We start from the raw sequence: 16773 nt of genomic DNA on the forward strand, positions 1-16773 counted from the left end.
AAATCCCCCTGAAAAAATGTTAATCCATTTCTTCCATTTGCAGCAGCTTTCTGTCCTTCGTCCTTCGAAACAACTGAGTCTCTACGAGCTTCTATGACGAATGAGTAATAATTTCAGTTTTGGCCAATGGGTTTGACTCATGGGGGCGGACCACGGTTTTTGATTATTTTATTGGCTTAAAAATCTGTCAAACAACTCAAAGAACGTATGACTACACTGCCGACACTCTTCCGGGTTCAGATCTGTGAGAAATGGCACAAATCGGCTGATCACATTCTGTGTTAGGTTCAATTACATCCCATAAAACTGAAATTCAGACGAAAATGAGCCATGTTTTACAGGTTTTTATATGGCCCAGGCTCTCAAAATGATGCCAAACTGCTGCTAGATAGATTGAACACTATTAGTGATAAAAGAAGTGAAATATATAGTTATATAGTATATAAAAGTACAATAAGACAGCTATATGTGCTCCTTCCAAAATCAGAATTGACGTTGGCTGACCTCAGCTGACCTGTACACCGGCATTGATTTCTCAGGCATACTTCACTCTATCAAAGCCAATTTTTTTAAAAGGACTGCTGACGTGTTGTGATATGATTTTGGAGAGTTTAGGCCTTCGTGTGCATCATTTCAAATCAATAAAAGTGCTTTTTAGGCGAAAAAAGAAGGCGAATCTGAAAATTTTCAATTTGAGCTGTGTGTAACATTCAGCATTTACCAGTAACATATACAATGACATATACAATTAATTAACAAAGCTCACATTTATTTGTGTTATTATGCCATTTAAATTATTCAAATAGACCTTGTAGTTAGAGATTTACACTCTCTTGAGTATGGGTAGGACATTTTCGAGCAGAGGTTTCAAAATAGGCCTAGGGTTTAAGAGGGCATTTTATCACATTTTCTTCACTGGAAGGGCACCCTAGAGGGCACTTCATCACATTGTCTCCACTCAAATGAAACCTTAAAGGGCACTTTAAGAGGGCACTTAGAGGGCACTTCATCACATTTTCTTCACTGGAAGGGCACCCTAGGGGGCACTTCATCACATTTTCTCCACTCAAAAGTAACCTTAAAGGGCACTTCATCATATTTCCTCCACTCAAAGGTAACCTGAAAGGACATTTTATGTTTTCTCCACTAGAAAGATACAGTAGGGCACTTTATCATGTTTTATCTACCATAGAGGCATCCAAGAGGTGGTGTTTGTTTGAACATGGGGGCACCAAGGAAGGTAGTCGACACCACCACCTGTTAATCATCAATGGTGGCAAAAAAATGGTCACGCTCTGCTTGCTTTGTGAGGCTGCACTTGATCAACACAGCTCACTCACACTGCACACAGCTGACAAAGCTCTGCATGTGACCATAGCAACACTTGAGGCCCAGCTGTGTATGTACATTGCATCTATTTCAACAAATAGCAACCAAATCCTGCGTGTGCAGAGATTAATGACTTTTCTAGCGTAATATGCTGCTTCAAATTCTACTTTGCTTCAATGCATACGTTTCAAATTCTTTCGTCTGATCGGATGTTTTGGAAAGCCTGCACAATATAACATTGTTCAACACGATGTATTAGCAATATATAGCCATATATAAAATATATAATACCAGTTTCAGCTCACTAGTTTTAGCAGAGCCTTCTTATGAGCTGTTATCTCCAAACACACTTTTGACAGGATGTTACGCCTCTTGCTTTTGCATTACTCGGGGGTACAAATGATAAGAGTAAAGTTAATATGATTTAATATGCAACCTATTTCCACTCATCTTCTTTGTTTGCACTTGTTAATGTAGTTCTAAATGCCCCGTGAATTCAATGTTTTCTCTACAGATACGTCCTCTATCTGCAGTAGACGTTCCTTCGTGGTCTCGTTTGTTTCCTTTTTCTTGTATAAATACAGGAAATGGCTCAGACTTCTTTACAAACAGCTCTTTATATATTTATGGTTGTGTTTTCTTCTGACACTTATCATTCACTTATGTAATGCTTAACCCATAAAATGCGAGCAAATATGCATACCTTTCATTGATGGGTTTTATGAACATGTAGGTCTACTCTGGTTTGATGGGCTCTTAGAAATGGTATGGATCAGCTCATCATAAAATACTGACAGAATTCCATCTTTAGTATATGTTATATTTTTGTTCAAGTCAAGAGCCCCAACAGAAAAAAGCACCAAAAACACTACTTGCTAAAATATTATTGGTGTGCACTGTCTCGTCACTGTTGTAAGAGAAGAAAACAGGCAATAAAACAAAAATAATTTCACCTGTAATTACATTATAGTAAATATTTGATATTATTGAGTTGCTTTACTGAAGTTCACATGTTAGTCAGTAACTTTATTGTCCACGTTGGGAAAACTGTTTTTTGGCTTCACCACACAGCGTTAAAAACAATATAAAACGAGGATGAGGACAAACATCAGGGGGACAGTATCAACAAACAACATGATTTAAAATGCATAAATACAATACCAAAGTACAAATGACATGGGAGGAGGAACAGATTAAGATTAAGGCTATGCACTCAGCATTCTAATTGCATTTGGCAATAAAGACTTACTGTACACATTTTTGTTAGCTCTTACTTATGTGTATTTATAGGTTTGCATATTCCTGACTAAAAGAATCTACAAAATGCTGGCTATATATTTCAAATGTAAAATATTGTAAATTGTCATTTACCTATGATTAGCCTGGTGATATATTGTGTTGCCAATCTCTGTTTTATAATACTGATGTTCATAAGGTTACAGGAAAGGCTGCCTATTCTAGTGATGATGATATAACTGGTTATTGCTCAGTACTATATGTCATTTTCATCAGTACTCGTACTGTACTGATTATTTGCTGAAAAAAAACCTGTTGTGTGTACATGTTAGGATTTCCTCTGGGTAATGGTAAAGTCCAGTATTTCCAAAACACAAAAGAGACTCTCAACTCGCTTTGTCAATAGAAGAGCCGAATCATTTACAAAAACAAAGCGAGCCGAGATCCTCCTGATAACTGTCACTGTGTCTGTTGGAAGACATGGGGGATGGCAGCACAACATCTCACATTCCTCATCCCCACTCTCTGTGAATTTTCCTCAACATCCCTGTGGTGACTTGGCTGCCAGTTTACTGCTAAGCCAGATGAGGAAAACCAATTTGATTCTCATTTATGTGTCTACACTGCAGAAGGGAGAGAGAGTAGGACAGATGAACAACTGTTATCGTTATCACAATCTTCAATGAATTGTGCATCTGACTATGTTTAAGTGATGAAAGTGAGTGAAAAACAGTCTCTGGCCCAAGAGTTACTTTCTCATGCACCTTGTTATATAAAAATGTCGGTGTAAAGTTGCACTGGACTCTCTTTGTGTAACATTTGTGACCCGTAACATTTCTGTAATACCTCACATTAGCTAAAGTCTGAACTGAATGCTGTCACAAAAACATAAAGACAACAGAGAGAATAAATATGTGGCTATATGCTCTGCTTTTTAATTCATAACACATTCACAACAAAAAAAATTGAATAAGTTTGATGAACCAGTATAAAAAAATATAGTGAATTCCCTGTTGCTCTTATAGTGTGAAATCTTCTTTGGCCCAAAAATATATGAAAATCTCTAAAAGAACATCCAGTTCTCCAGGCAACAAATCATTTCCCTTGGACGAAACATGTAGACTGAACAAAAACTAATCTGTATACTGTGGCATGTTGCCAGTTCTTGAAAAAGACACGACAGAAACCAGAGTTTTCAGATAACTACAGAACGCATTCCTTCGGCCAAAAATATCAAAGACACCCTTCTCCACCCATTTCGACCGTTATCGCCAGACAGCACATTGATATTGGATAGGTCTACAGAGTGCTACTTTACAGTCAATACTAAATGATTCCAACCGTTCAGTGCCCAACATTTCAATTCTTTTTCTAGAATATCTTGTATCTTTAGAGCAGATTATTGGTGTATAGCAGAAAGTAAACTCCACTGCATTACAAGCAAGACATGCTCATCATACACGGAGGAAGTGTGTCGTTAATTAAAAAGATTGGTGATTCGAAACTTGGCTTCTCCAGTCAGCCTGTCCAAGTGTTCTTGGACTAGTTACTGAACGTCAAATTGTTTCCCGAAGGCTGTTTATGTTGGTGTGTGAGAGTGTGTGGAATGCAATATAAAACGCTTTGGTTGGTTAGACGACTAAAAAGGTGCTATAGAAATGCAAGTCAATTTACCAGTACAGGAAGTGGGAGTCTCAAGAGTCTTGTCGGATTTATCCGTTGCCCACCTGTAGGCTCAGCGTACTTTGGCTCAGTTGCGCTGCGACCAATAATGATTGACAAGCTATGAAAGGCAATTTGACAAAGGAATGTGTAATCTAATTAAGGGGAATGGCATGTCAAGAAGCAAAAAGTGGTTTAAAGCCTCTAGGTTTGGGCAAGTATCTGTATATCACAATGAACCGAGACAGCTGGACTCTCGTCTGTGTTTTATAAATCCACCAAGAGGCATCCCCCCATGTGGTTTGAAAGGTATATGTTTGATAAATGCCGGGCCTATGCTTTGGGTTCTGCTTTGGGTATGTACATCTGTACAATATGCTATCTACAACAGCATTTTGTAACTGTGGTTTCTTCAGAATTTGCCTTTGCAAATCCAATCCAATTCTTTCACAAATAGGCACATTGAACTATTTTAAGTCCCATGTCACTGTAATCTCCATTTCAAATACAGTAAGGAAAAGAAAGAGAGAATGTAAACCATTGACTATAAGATTGCAGATGACAACATAGATAATGCATCCATGCAGGAAAGACATTAAACATAAGCAGACTCGTTGTAGCATCAGGTTGGAATGCATGTCTAAAGGGGGCAGTTGAACTGTTAATGAGAAACCCTGTTGATTTATAGCAGCTGTTACTGCTTTTAGTTATAGCAGCTCCAATCACCCTTACAAGAAGTGAGGCAGGCAAACAAAGGCCGGTCAAACTTTTTTCTTTGTGAGCACAGCTAATTGACATTCCTGTTGTCAAAGTAACAAGTCGAGAGGAAACTGCTAAGCTAGTAAGCATAATAAACAGTTTCCTTGGCAACCGTTGGTGCGGAGGCAGCTGCGGGCAATTCTCAACAATGGCCATGTGACAACTCTCTTCAAACTGGTTATGAGTATGCTATTTTTACACATAGACTGAGTAGCTCCACGAGTGTGATGTGTTGATATCTATAAACCAATGTCAGAGTGTTTTTGGAATTCAAGCCACTGTTTATACACCTGCTGTGGAGACAACAGTACTTCCAAAACCATGTAAATATGTTATAAATAATAGGTGAAGTGTAGACTCCCGTACCTAATATCAGACGGAGGTTTAGTCTGAGAGATGTTTTCAGTATTAACGATCTGCATTTTATTAGGTAATTGCATTAAATTGTAGCGTACTGCATTGAATTGTATGGCAATCAAAGAATGGACTGCATCAGTATAATATAGAACCTGCATATGATACTTGTGTATTTGGACATATTTGCTAACATCTCCCTAGATTGCTTGTTGTCATGACTTTGATACTCATTTCATAATGAGAAAAATCTGTAAAAAAACTAATTGTTATCAATCGAGGAGGCTGAGTGCATACGCTCTGCTTCCAGTACACTTTAGGTGATATGTGGGTATGTCCTGCCACCTTGGGCAGCCTAGACGGTCTCAAATCGATGTTGGTTGGTACTTACGTATTACGTCTGCACAGCTATCCCAGTACTGTGACCGTTTTAAGTGCCACACATCTGTAGTGAACTTAGTTTCGAATACCTTCATGTGTAGCTTTACATTTAGGGTTGTTGACATGCTGGACAATAAATGGAAAATAAATGAGGCAGTCTGTTTGCAAACTGCAGCTTCCAAGTTTTCCAGGGCCTACTGCAGACAGCATCCCCCTGGCACTTTTTTATGTCATGCTATATATTTACATTTGTATGTAATTTTAATGGCATGCAATACAATGAGATTTTTAATGTCATTTTATATGCAAAAAAATGACAATGAAATGTTGTATTGACTTTTTATATGACATATTTTTGACATATTTTTATGACATTTGTATGTCATTTGTATGTCATACCAAATAAATACTATTACATTTTTTATTTTGCTTTATAGTATTCCGTAATGTGACTTTTTAAATTATATTTGTATGGCACACTACACTATCACTATCTGCTATGATGATTTGTATACATCATTATCTTTAGTGGCACACTTTACTATAACATTTTTAATGACATGTTTTTGGCAAACCATACTATAACATTTTTCATGACTTATTAATGGCATTATATTATGACGTTTTATCGCATATAATGCAATGACATTTTTACAAAAAAATGCATTTTTACAAAAAAATGCATTTTACTATGGCATACTATACTGCGGCATTTTTATAGCATACTGTACTAAGACATTTTTAACAACATATTTTCGGCTTGCTATACTATGACACTTTTAATGATTTCTTAATGGCAAATATTTTCATGACATTTCTTTGCATACCATACAAATCTGTTATGACTTCTTAATGACATACTATACTGTACTACCATAGTACTGACCATACTATGAAATGTGTACATGATACTATACTATAACATTTAATAATCATTTGACAGTATGACTATTTTGTTGACTTTATACTATTGAGGATTACGTAGTATTATAATGACATTATTATGCCATTATTATGCCATACTATACTATTGCATTTTTATTGCATACTATTCTATGAAATGTTTTATTACACATCTCATACTTGGCCATGACTATCTTATTTACTTTTCATTGAATTCTATATCATTAAAGAATGTATTTGACATACAATACTGTCAAATCATTTCTGCCATACTAAACTAAGACATTTTAATGGCATTTTTATTGCAAACTATTATATGGCTTTTTTATGATAAACCACATTATGACATTTTTTATGGTAAAATACAGTACTACATTTTTATATTACTTGTATGGCATACCATACTATTGCATGTTTTATTACTTTTTTATGACATTATATACTTACATTAAATTTAAATGCATCTCTTGACTTTTTATGTGACAGTTTTTATGAGATATTATATTACGACTTTAATATGACTTTGTATGAAATACAATATTATTATTTTTATGGCATATATATACGGCATATACTCACTACATTGTACATTGTATAGCATACTAGATTATGACATTTTTATGACATACTACACTAGCTAGTGGAAGTCCCACTAACAAAAATGAAGATTGTGTCTTGACATGATTATTAGTCAACACCATAACTTTTCATATTTGGTTTGCTGTATTCCTATAGCGCCGTAATAAGCTTACTACAATTTTCAATGGCCCGATAGAATCCCAAACGCCTTATCCTGATATATGATGACAATTTTGATAAGACTCAAAACCAGGCAACAACCTTCTGCCGAGTGAAACCAATGTTGACGTGTCTTAAGACTTGCATTCTCTGTTATGGCCATCAGGGGGCGACTCCTGTGGATGCAAAAAGAAGTCTGATTGTATGGAAGACTATGAGAAAAAAACTCTACTTCTCTCTTGATTTATTTCCTCAGTAAACGTAAACATGAGTTTATGGTATCAATCTCTAGTTTCAAGTCTTCTTCAATACAGCATGATGTTCATTTACAAAATGATGGTCCATTTAGAGTTAAAAGTAGAGCGGAGGAGGTGTGGCTGCTAATCCGAACTGTCTGTGTTCTGTTTGTAAGAAGGTTCAATATCCAGATTGTGGTACTCATGCCCAGAGTTGCCCAGATGTTGTCTTGGAATATAAACAGCTACATTCCTGCAGGGTTCCTTTCAGTTACTGTGTCAGAAACATTCCTTTGAAAGTATTTAACTTTTTTATTATTTTGTGATGGACAAATCATTTTGATATTAAGTTAAGACATATGATTGATTAAGTTAACTCAAACATGTGTAAAAACACCATGATATGCAGAAGAGAAGTACAACAACCATAAAGCATGTACGGGACTAATGAGACAGGAAGTATAAAGTAAAGAAGGAAGGAAGCCATTTCTTCCAAAGCTGAGATGCATTCCATTGCAAATTGTCAACTTGGCCATGTATAGTGTGAGAATTCTATCTGATAAAAGTTTTTTTGACGTCATCCAAGTCAACAGATGATGGCCAGATGGATAATGTCCAAATCAACATCATAGACTTTTTGATAGGGTAATAGGGAAATGGCCAAAATGAGCTTTCTTTGTTGAGGCTAACACTGAGTGGCTCCTTCTGTGATGTTGATACCAATCAAACTTCAGGCATCACTCCAAACATTCCCGCCTGGATGCCACTGTTTTACAGCCTCACATGCAACAGCATAATGTCAACACAGAGTTTTATCTTCCCCTTGCAAAATCTAAACACCGCGTGGAGTCAGCAAATGAATGTCTTCCACTGCGCACAGAGAAGCGTTAGATTAAGCATAAATCACCATGAATTCCCATAGATTTAGTTAGTGCTATATGATCTGGTCATACCATGATACCCGAGGCTGGCTGCAGTCCTAGTTTATCCAGTAATTTTACATTCTTGAAGGCTGGGGACCATAAAGAAAAAAAACCTGGTTAATAAGCTCTTAAAAACTGTACATAGAGTCTCCAATGGAAAATAACTCAGCGATATTGTAAAAAAAACAATGTGGTCGTCTGCTGTTAGAACTGGTCGTTGAGCTCTAAAACGAAAACAGCGCAAACAGAGATTTGACATCATGAATGAGACGGACACTTAAGCAGTGGAGTGGTAGGAAATACATTTTTTAAAACACGTTACTCAAAACACACAACGGGAAATTACATTTTACAAATTACATATAGCAATGTTTGTTTAGTGTAGGAAGTCCTACATTTAAAGTCCTACATTTACTACCACATGCATATGTACCATAAGAAGGTGGTCAGGGTGGATAGTGGGCATTCAAAGTCAGTGCTGAAAAGTTACTGAGGTATTGTTCTTAAGTTTAGTTCTTAATTTTTAATGACTTCTCTAAACTTTGGTTTATGAGTATATGCCACGTTTTACATCACCTCACTACAAATTCAGGGGGACCCCACTTTTTTACCTCACTATTTAACAGATAACTAGTTCCTAGTTTCTTTCTAAATTTAGATTTTTGGGGACTTTTACAAAACAACAGTTCAACAGCATTGACATAGTCCCCCCTTTATTTTTAGATGTTTCGTATTGCACCCAAATATCTTCCTCTAAAATTAACAAAACTCATAAATGAGAACTTATGAGTAAACCTCCCTTAGGTAGCCTGTGAGCATGACTCCACTCCAGGTGACCCCTCCAAGAGGTTGTAAGTGGTGCAGATGTTTGGCAGATTCCGCTTCCTGCTTTTGTGAAGATTGCTACAGTTGGACATTAAGAACCCTTTCTCTAACTGCTCTCCCTCACTAGCACTTAACCATGGAGTATTTCTACACATGAAACTACCCTCGCAGCTGTGGATTGTAAGGGGGGTGGGTATAAATAAACAAGTAAATTGTGGGATACACTCACCGTTCTCAGGAAACATCCATTACCACGGATACTGATAGACGCCTTGCTTCTGTTCCTGTCAGGTCCTGAACCCAGCTGTTGTGTAATATGTTGTTTTTGCTGTTTCCCTGTAAATGGAGAACGTCTCCAAAACACTAAAGCTATTTTATAAATGTTTTAAATGCATGCGGACAAAATAAATTTGACTCTGATACGCTGAATGTCACCGTTTCTGTACCAAAAATACGTTTTATGAATACATTTCATATCAGCCTCTTATCACACTTGCGTAAATGCACAATGATATGTGTGACGCTGTGTAACGACTGGTTAGGTTTAGGCAACAACACTACTTGGTCTAAGTGAGAAAAAAGATTATGGATTGTGTTAAAATAATAACGTAACAACATAACCTCAGAACATAAATAAATAACTACAAGCAACAAGCGTAATCCCAAGTCGTATTTTTGGTTTCACAGGGGACACAAACCATGGTCTCTTGGATGAAAGTCCTGTGTTTGTTTGATCCATCAACTTTCAAAAGAAAAAAAACATCCACATTCAATGTTGGTTTTACAGAAATGTATAATGCCAACATTTTTTTCATGGCAAACGGGTTGGAGAGGCAGTATAGGAGAAGCATTAAAGCAATAAAGGAAGGAATATTGTGTTTTTCTGTTTTTTATCCTCTTGCCAAAACCTGCATCGCCCCTTGAAAAGCATCCACACCTGTGGACGGTCTCAATCAGTTGGCTCCACCCAGAAGAGTGAGATGAGAAGTGAAGAAGTCGGAAAAGAGCAGGAGGATGGGTTAGGGTTGACAAGAGCAGAGCAACAGATGGGGAGTCCTATCTATCAGAAATATACTTTAGATATTTTTCAAACTAACTCTTTGTAATAACATGTTATCTGAATGCCAAAATATTTGTTACCCTTTTGAAGACCAGCAACATTTCCCCTGATAAAGTACATGGGCACTAGCCAGACATAAGCATGGCCTCTGATGGATCCTAACCACTAGAGTACCCTTTGTTTTTTTGTGAATGAAAGATACACCCACAGTGTGCATGGAATGGGTTACGGAGCCAGCTTCAAGTGCATTACGCTGTGCGCCTCAAGCAATAATGGACAAACAAAATCTTCAAAAGTTCTGTAAACATTGGAAGGCCAACCAACCCAAGGCATTTATTAAGAGGCATGTTCTCCTCTATTTTTAGCGGTGCCTCCAGGAAGTCCCTGTCACCATCAGAGATTGTTTTTCTGAGAAAAAACAGATCATTTAAAATTCTAAATAGGGCCTGAAAAACAAGTGATTGGTCTTTGGTCTATGCAAAATAAATCTTAACATGAGAAAGTGCATATTTTTTCAAGAAATTAGTGCAGTCACTTAAATGACAGAAAGGCACATGTATCACATGATCATTATGTGTGCATTAGTGGTCAGCTGCAGGGACTTTCTCTGTGATGTTCTCAGAAAAGGTTCAGATGCATCAGAAGAAGTCGCTAATCGGGCTCTTATCGTGCAACACATGTACAAACATGGTGTTTTATTATGGAATTATCATAGATGATCCAAACGAGACAAACATAAACAGAAAACCAGGACAGAGTCTACATAAACATAAACAGAGTCTGTGTGCCTCCTACATTCAGAGCCTTGTTTATAGCCTCAGTGGCATCGGATATCCTCCCTTTGCCAGCTTTCAGTCTTGATCTGGCGATGCTGTATGCCTTCTTGTCACCTGAATGAAGAGTTTTGAATTGGGGTAGAATTTAATTAGGGTTCAAGCCCTGGTGAAGGACCCCATTTTATTTTCGTCGGTTTTGCTGCTATTTGTTGTCTGTCGTAATGGCTCAAATTCCTGTGAGCTGGAGCGAGCCAGAAACAATAAATTTGGCCCAATAACTGGAGATGATGTGAAAGTGCTTCCCAATAAATATAGACTCTAATCGGCCACATGATGGGGCTATAATTAATGCACTAAAACTTAATTTTGTAAAAGTCACTCCCCTCACAACTTAAGTCTGATTGATTTGAAATTTGACACTAATAACCAGCTCAATGACCATCACTCCACCTGACTAGATTTTCAGCCATTCTACATTTTTTGAAGATAAAAATAAACATTGGTCTGATTGCCATAACATTTTCTTTGGATCATTATTGGACAAAGCTTATTAAATATCTCTTTTAGTTTAATGATATTGACCAATGAACTTCAAATAGACGCGGCTCAGCACATAACTAGACAAAAAGTCAACAACTGTTTGGCTAATCTTCACACAACTCATGTACTATGTCCACAAGAGTACCTGAAATATACCCTGAACGTATCATTACATTTGGCCACTAGGAAGTGCAACAAAATACAGAGAATGAGCCACCACCCAAATCAGCCTATAAATCAGAAATTGTTTGTCCAATCAACACAAGACTCACAGGATATGTTTCATAATAACGTTCAACCATGTGTGTCAAATTATTTAGAAATCACTCAATAGGTTGAGCCACAAATTCCAAAACATGAACATTGGCCTGGCGCATATTTGGTGCATATAAATCAATGACAGCTTGTTCAAATATCACCAAACGTGCTGAATATTTAGGCGGAAACATGTCCCCAAATGCCAAGAAGTAGGACTGGCAGAACTTTTGAGTGTGTAATTACTGAAAGGCTGCATGCATAGTCATGATAACAAGTGTCAGATTAGTCTCATGCCTTCTTTAGACAGAATTAAACCAACTGAAGTGACTGTGCTCAGCTTTGTGAAGCCTGCAGTTTAGCCTGAAGTTTAGCTGTTTCGCTTCTGTGCGGCTATATTTTTGTCTTTGTGATCCCCACATCACCAACACATTTTCCCACATATAACGTATCTGAAAGTAGATTGGTGTGGTTCTCGTGGATGGCTGCATCTCTGAGTATGTGCCAAAGTAATGACCCATAACAAGCCTTGATGTATAGAGCGTAGGGTCTGATTTTTGGTAAATCAGTCTCTCAAATTAAAAGATTGAAGTTTTACTTTAACAGATTGTGCTATTAACTTTAACATTACTATTACATTACATACAGTTATTTAATTTCACACTATCAAACTTACACATCACTGTACACTCCACAATGAAAACATCATCACCTTCATCTCATTTGTACACCCAAACACTCACCATGGACTTGAATCCTTTCACCAAAAAAAAGGCATATGAAACCTAGCCCTATTTTTAGGCCTCTGCTCAAAAATTGCATAACCATACTAAAAAGACTGTAATTTTGGAACTACAAGGTCTATTTTAATAATTCTGAGGTTATAATATAGGTAACACTTGTGAGATTTGTTCAGATGTGTAAATATTGTGTATATGTTACTGGTTAAGAGTAAATGAAGATGGCACACAGCTGAAATTGAAAAGTTTCAGGTTCGCCTGAAAAAAAAGCACTTTCATTGTTATTTTTTTCTTGAAATGAGGCCCTGGCTAGCCTAAAACTCTCCCAAATCATAGCACATGTCAGCAGTCTCTAAAAAAATGTGGCTTTGATAAAGTGAAGCAGGACAAAGTTAGAGAGGTTTTAGTACAGAGAGGTCAGGCGGGGTCAAGCACAATTGTCATTTTGGAACCAGCTGTTCCATTGTTTGTATATACTATATAACTATATATTTCACTATATTTTTTCGGTGAAGCGGTTTGTGGTTCTGGCGTTTGTTTGCTCACAAATTTGTACTGGTTTCACGGAGAGAAATTCTGAAGATATCTCTGGATTCTGTGTCGAATTCTCATGCTTTCTGGTATATTGGTCAGCCGTGTTAGCCGTTAGATTTTTGTTCGTAGCTTTCTCCAGAGTGGTAGTTTGCCGAGTCATGGCGACAAATATGTGATATTGTAGTAAATCTTCTCGTTGATTATATTAGTTTGTGTATAATTGTGTTTGCAGCGTGTAAAATGTCTTCGAAGTTAATGTTACCCAGAATTTCTTAGTTAAGTACGGTATATAACGTGTGTGTAGCATTCATTATATTCGTTTCTGAAAAGTGTATTCTATGACACTGTCTTCGCTAAACTGTCTCGCTGGAAATGGTCCCAAATGGTCCTCGCTCGGTACACAATGGTTTTAAGGGATTTGAAAATACCGCAGCTCTACCATGTCTATAGCGTCTAAAACGCAAAATATGTCCATATATCCCAGTCCAGGACTGAATTGTTTAGCTTTCCATAAAGCTAAACAGAATCACGATTTTCAGAGTGCAATATTCACCAAGTGATTAAAACTACTGTGCTGTAACTTTGGATGTGGTCATTTAATGTAGTTCTGCAATTTGACTACTTTTCAACTTTGCCTCTTTTTCCAAAGAGACAACAGGACAATAATTAAATAAAAGGCAACATTTATAAACTAAAACTATTAACATTTTTTATTGGAAAATGAAAAATTACTAAATTACTTTTTAATCTCCATGTCCTTTCTAATCCAATGACCTGCAGCAATTGTGTAATCTTTGTGGGACAAATAATTTCTTCTTGACAGGTTGTTTTAATAGTTACAGCTTTTTTTCACAAGCGGAAGTATGTCTCCTAATTTTAGCGAGCTGTATGTAGACAACAGAACATCAGCGGTCCGAGATTTAAAGGGTAGTTTATGAAGCATTATGAAGTGCACTGGATGTAATGTTAACATTACTTTACTGGACTTTCTTTCATGTTCAGTTCATGCACTGCTTATATGAATAAGTGCAGGACTAATGTCAACTGCTTGGCATCTATTTCTTCCTCTTGATCTTCACTAACGGAATGATTTTTATTTCATTTGTGTGGCCAACATTTTAACTGCTTCAGTGATAGGACTTCTTAAGGATCCCAATTTATGCTGTGTATGAACAGACATAAAGACGCTCTGAAAGTATGTGATTGTAAAAATATTTGTACATGTTTGCTGTGCTACCCCAGATATAGAATGTATGTGTGTGTGTGTGTGTGTGTGTAGTATATATACTGTGTATATATAAATTCCAGAGGCGGAGCCAGACGTAAACATTCAGGGGTCCTGCCCAAACCTATGGGGGGTCCAGAGGGCCTTAATCCTACTTACGCCATCTATATGCACTTTGTTTTCAAGCCAGTTGATAATTTAATGCCTTAAAATATGTACATTAATTGCCAAAGTAAAAAAAAAAAACATCTTGTAGAGCCGACATCCTATTCTGTATCCAATTGTTCTCCAAATGTTTTCATAATTCTGAAACCAGAACACAACAAATGTTGAAGATGACTCACTATGCAAGCATAGTTATTGTTAACTGATGTTCTTATTGCCTAAACGTTTTCTTCTTTCGACTGCTACACAAATGAAAAAAACACCTCAATATAAGGGACTATTACTGCTTTGTGCAAATCATTTGAAGCTGGACAGGAAACAGACTAAATATAACTATTACAAATTTTAATGTAAATCTTTTGCAAAGATTTTGTAGAATAAAACAAATCCTACTGATAAAAATAGATGTTCTAATCAAAGCACTTAAATTACATTAAATGCCACATTTGACACTGGCTATTCTACAAATCAAACAGTCTGTACACTAATAATATAACTGGTATCATGTCATGACACAAATACCATGAACTCATTGCAGCTGAAGTGTAGGTGAAATTGAAGAGATGATGGAAAAATCTAGATATGAAGAAACCAAATACGATGAAGTTTAATAAAATCACTATAAATGAAAGAGACATATTTGAAAATATTGATGTTAAATAACATAGAATAATTTAAATAAAAGTCACTATACCCCAAGAGATACCACACGTTATAATAGTAATATTATACAGAGCTCTAAACAAAACCAGCGACTGTGGTGCTCCAGAATAAAACTGTTTTTGAAAGTGAATACAAGAAATTGGTTTACTCTCAGAACATTTCCCCAAACACACAAACTGAACCAGCAGGCTGGGTGGACTATTTACCAAGTTCACCGTCTTTATTTTGCATCTATAGAATCCATGTCTTTAAATCCTGCATGAACAATGCAACCTTAATGACCAGCTAAAAAAACTAAAGGGTCACTAATGTAGACTGAAACACTTTTTTCATGCAGTCATCACTGTTTATGGAAAGCATACCACGCTGCCTTCACAACACAGAAACATAATCATCTATCATGATTAATTATGATTTCAGATTCACTTTCTGATAAGGAATACTTTATAAAAAGGGGTCATAATTTGGAACTTTATGTCTTTGGTAATGTTGATAAATCATTTAATAATGAATGTCAGTAATAAGCCATTATTAATAAACCTTCCTTCAGCAGGAAGTGCACTCTATAATTCTTTTTGTTCCAATTCGATTTAATCGGTTGTGATAACATTGTGCGCAAGGGAACTGGTGGGATCTCAGAACAGTTATATTCCTAAAAAAAACACTCAACAGGGGAACAAACTTGTGCACATAGCAGATCAGGCAGAGCAGAAAATCCGAACTGATCCGAACCAAAGGCCAGCGCTACAAAAATAAAGCCCAAGTTGTAATATATTTTCATATAGTTTTCCTTTAATTCATTGCGAGAACAGTTAGCCGTTGAGCCAAAATGACCACAACTCAACCCAAGTTGTTCTTACTAGAGGCTTATTACTGCTCTACGTATGTGAATGATTTATTAAGCATTAATAAAGCATACTTCGTAAAGAATGCCAAATCAAAAAGGTACTGCCGAAACACTTTTTATTTTTTTTAATTCATGAAATAGACATTTAAAAAAAAAAGGACATACTGTAATTGAGCCAATCTCAAAGTGCAGATGTACTCCAGATGATATGTGTTCCAGTGTTTCTAATTTTAAGAGCAATGTGCTCAGTTAGGAATGAGAAATTTGATTGGTACAGAGGCTGCTGGATCTCAGCAAAGGTAATGGTGAACTGAAAACCTTAACAATATCAGTAGCTTAATATCAGTAGCTTATAGCCTATAGATAAGAGACCTCGCCTAGATCACTTTTTAGTTGGTTAGCTCCAGCTGTTTCATTTCTTAGAAGTTTCGCTTCGCCATTTTTGTTTACCAACCTTTAACATGACACCTCCATTTGTCCAGAGAGGCTAAACTAGAGCTCACCCGGCTCACTAGTGCATGCAATCGTAGTGTTCAATATACTGTCTGTTCTGAATCATTCAAAGTCATGCTAACCACCATCTGAATATTAGAACAAAAAAACTAATTATTAAAAAGGAGCT

Source organism: Pholis gunnellus (assembly GCF_910591455.1).
Source record: "Pholis gunnellus genome assembly, chromosome: 6".
NCBI classification, from domain to species: Eukaryota; Metazoa; Chordata; class Actinopteri; order Perciformes; family Pholidae; genus Pholis; species Pholis gunnellus.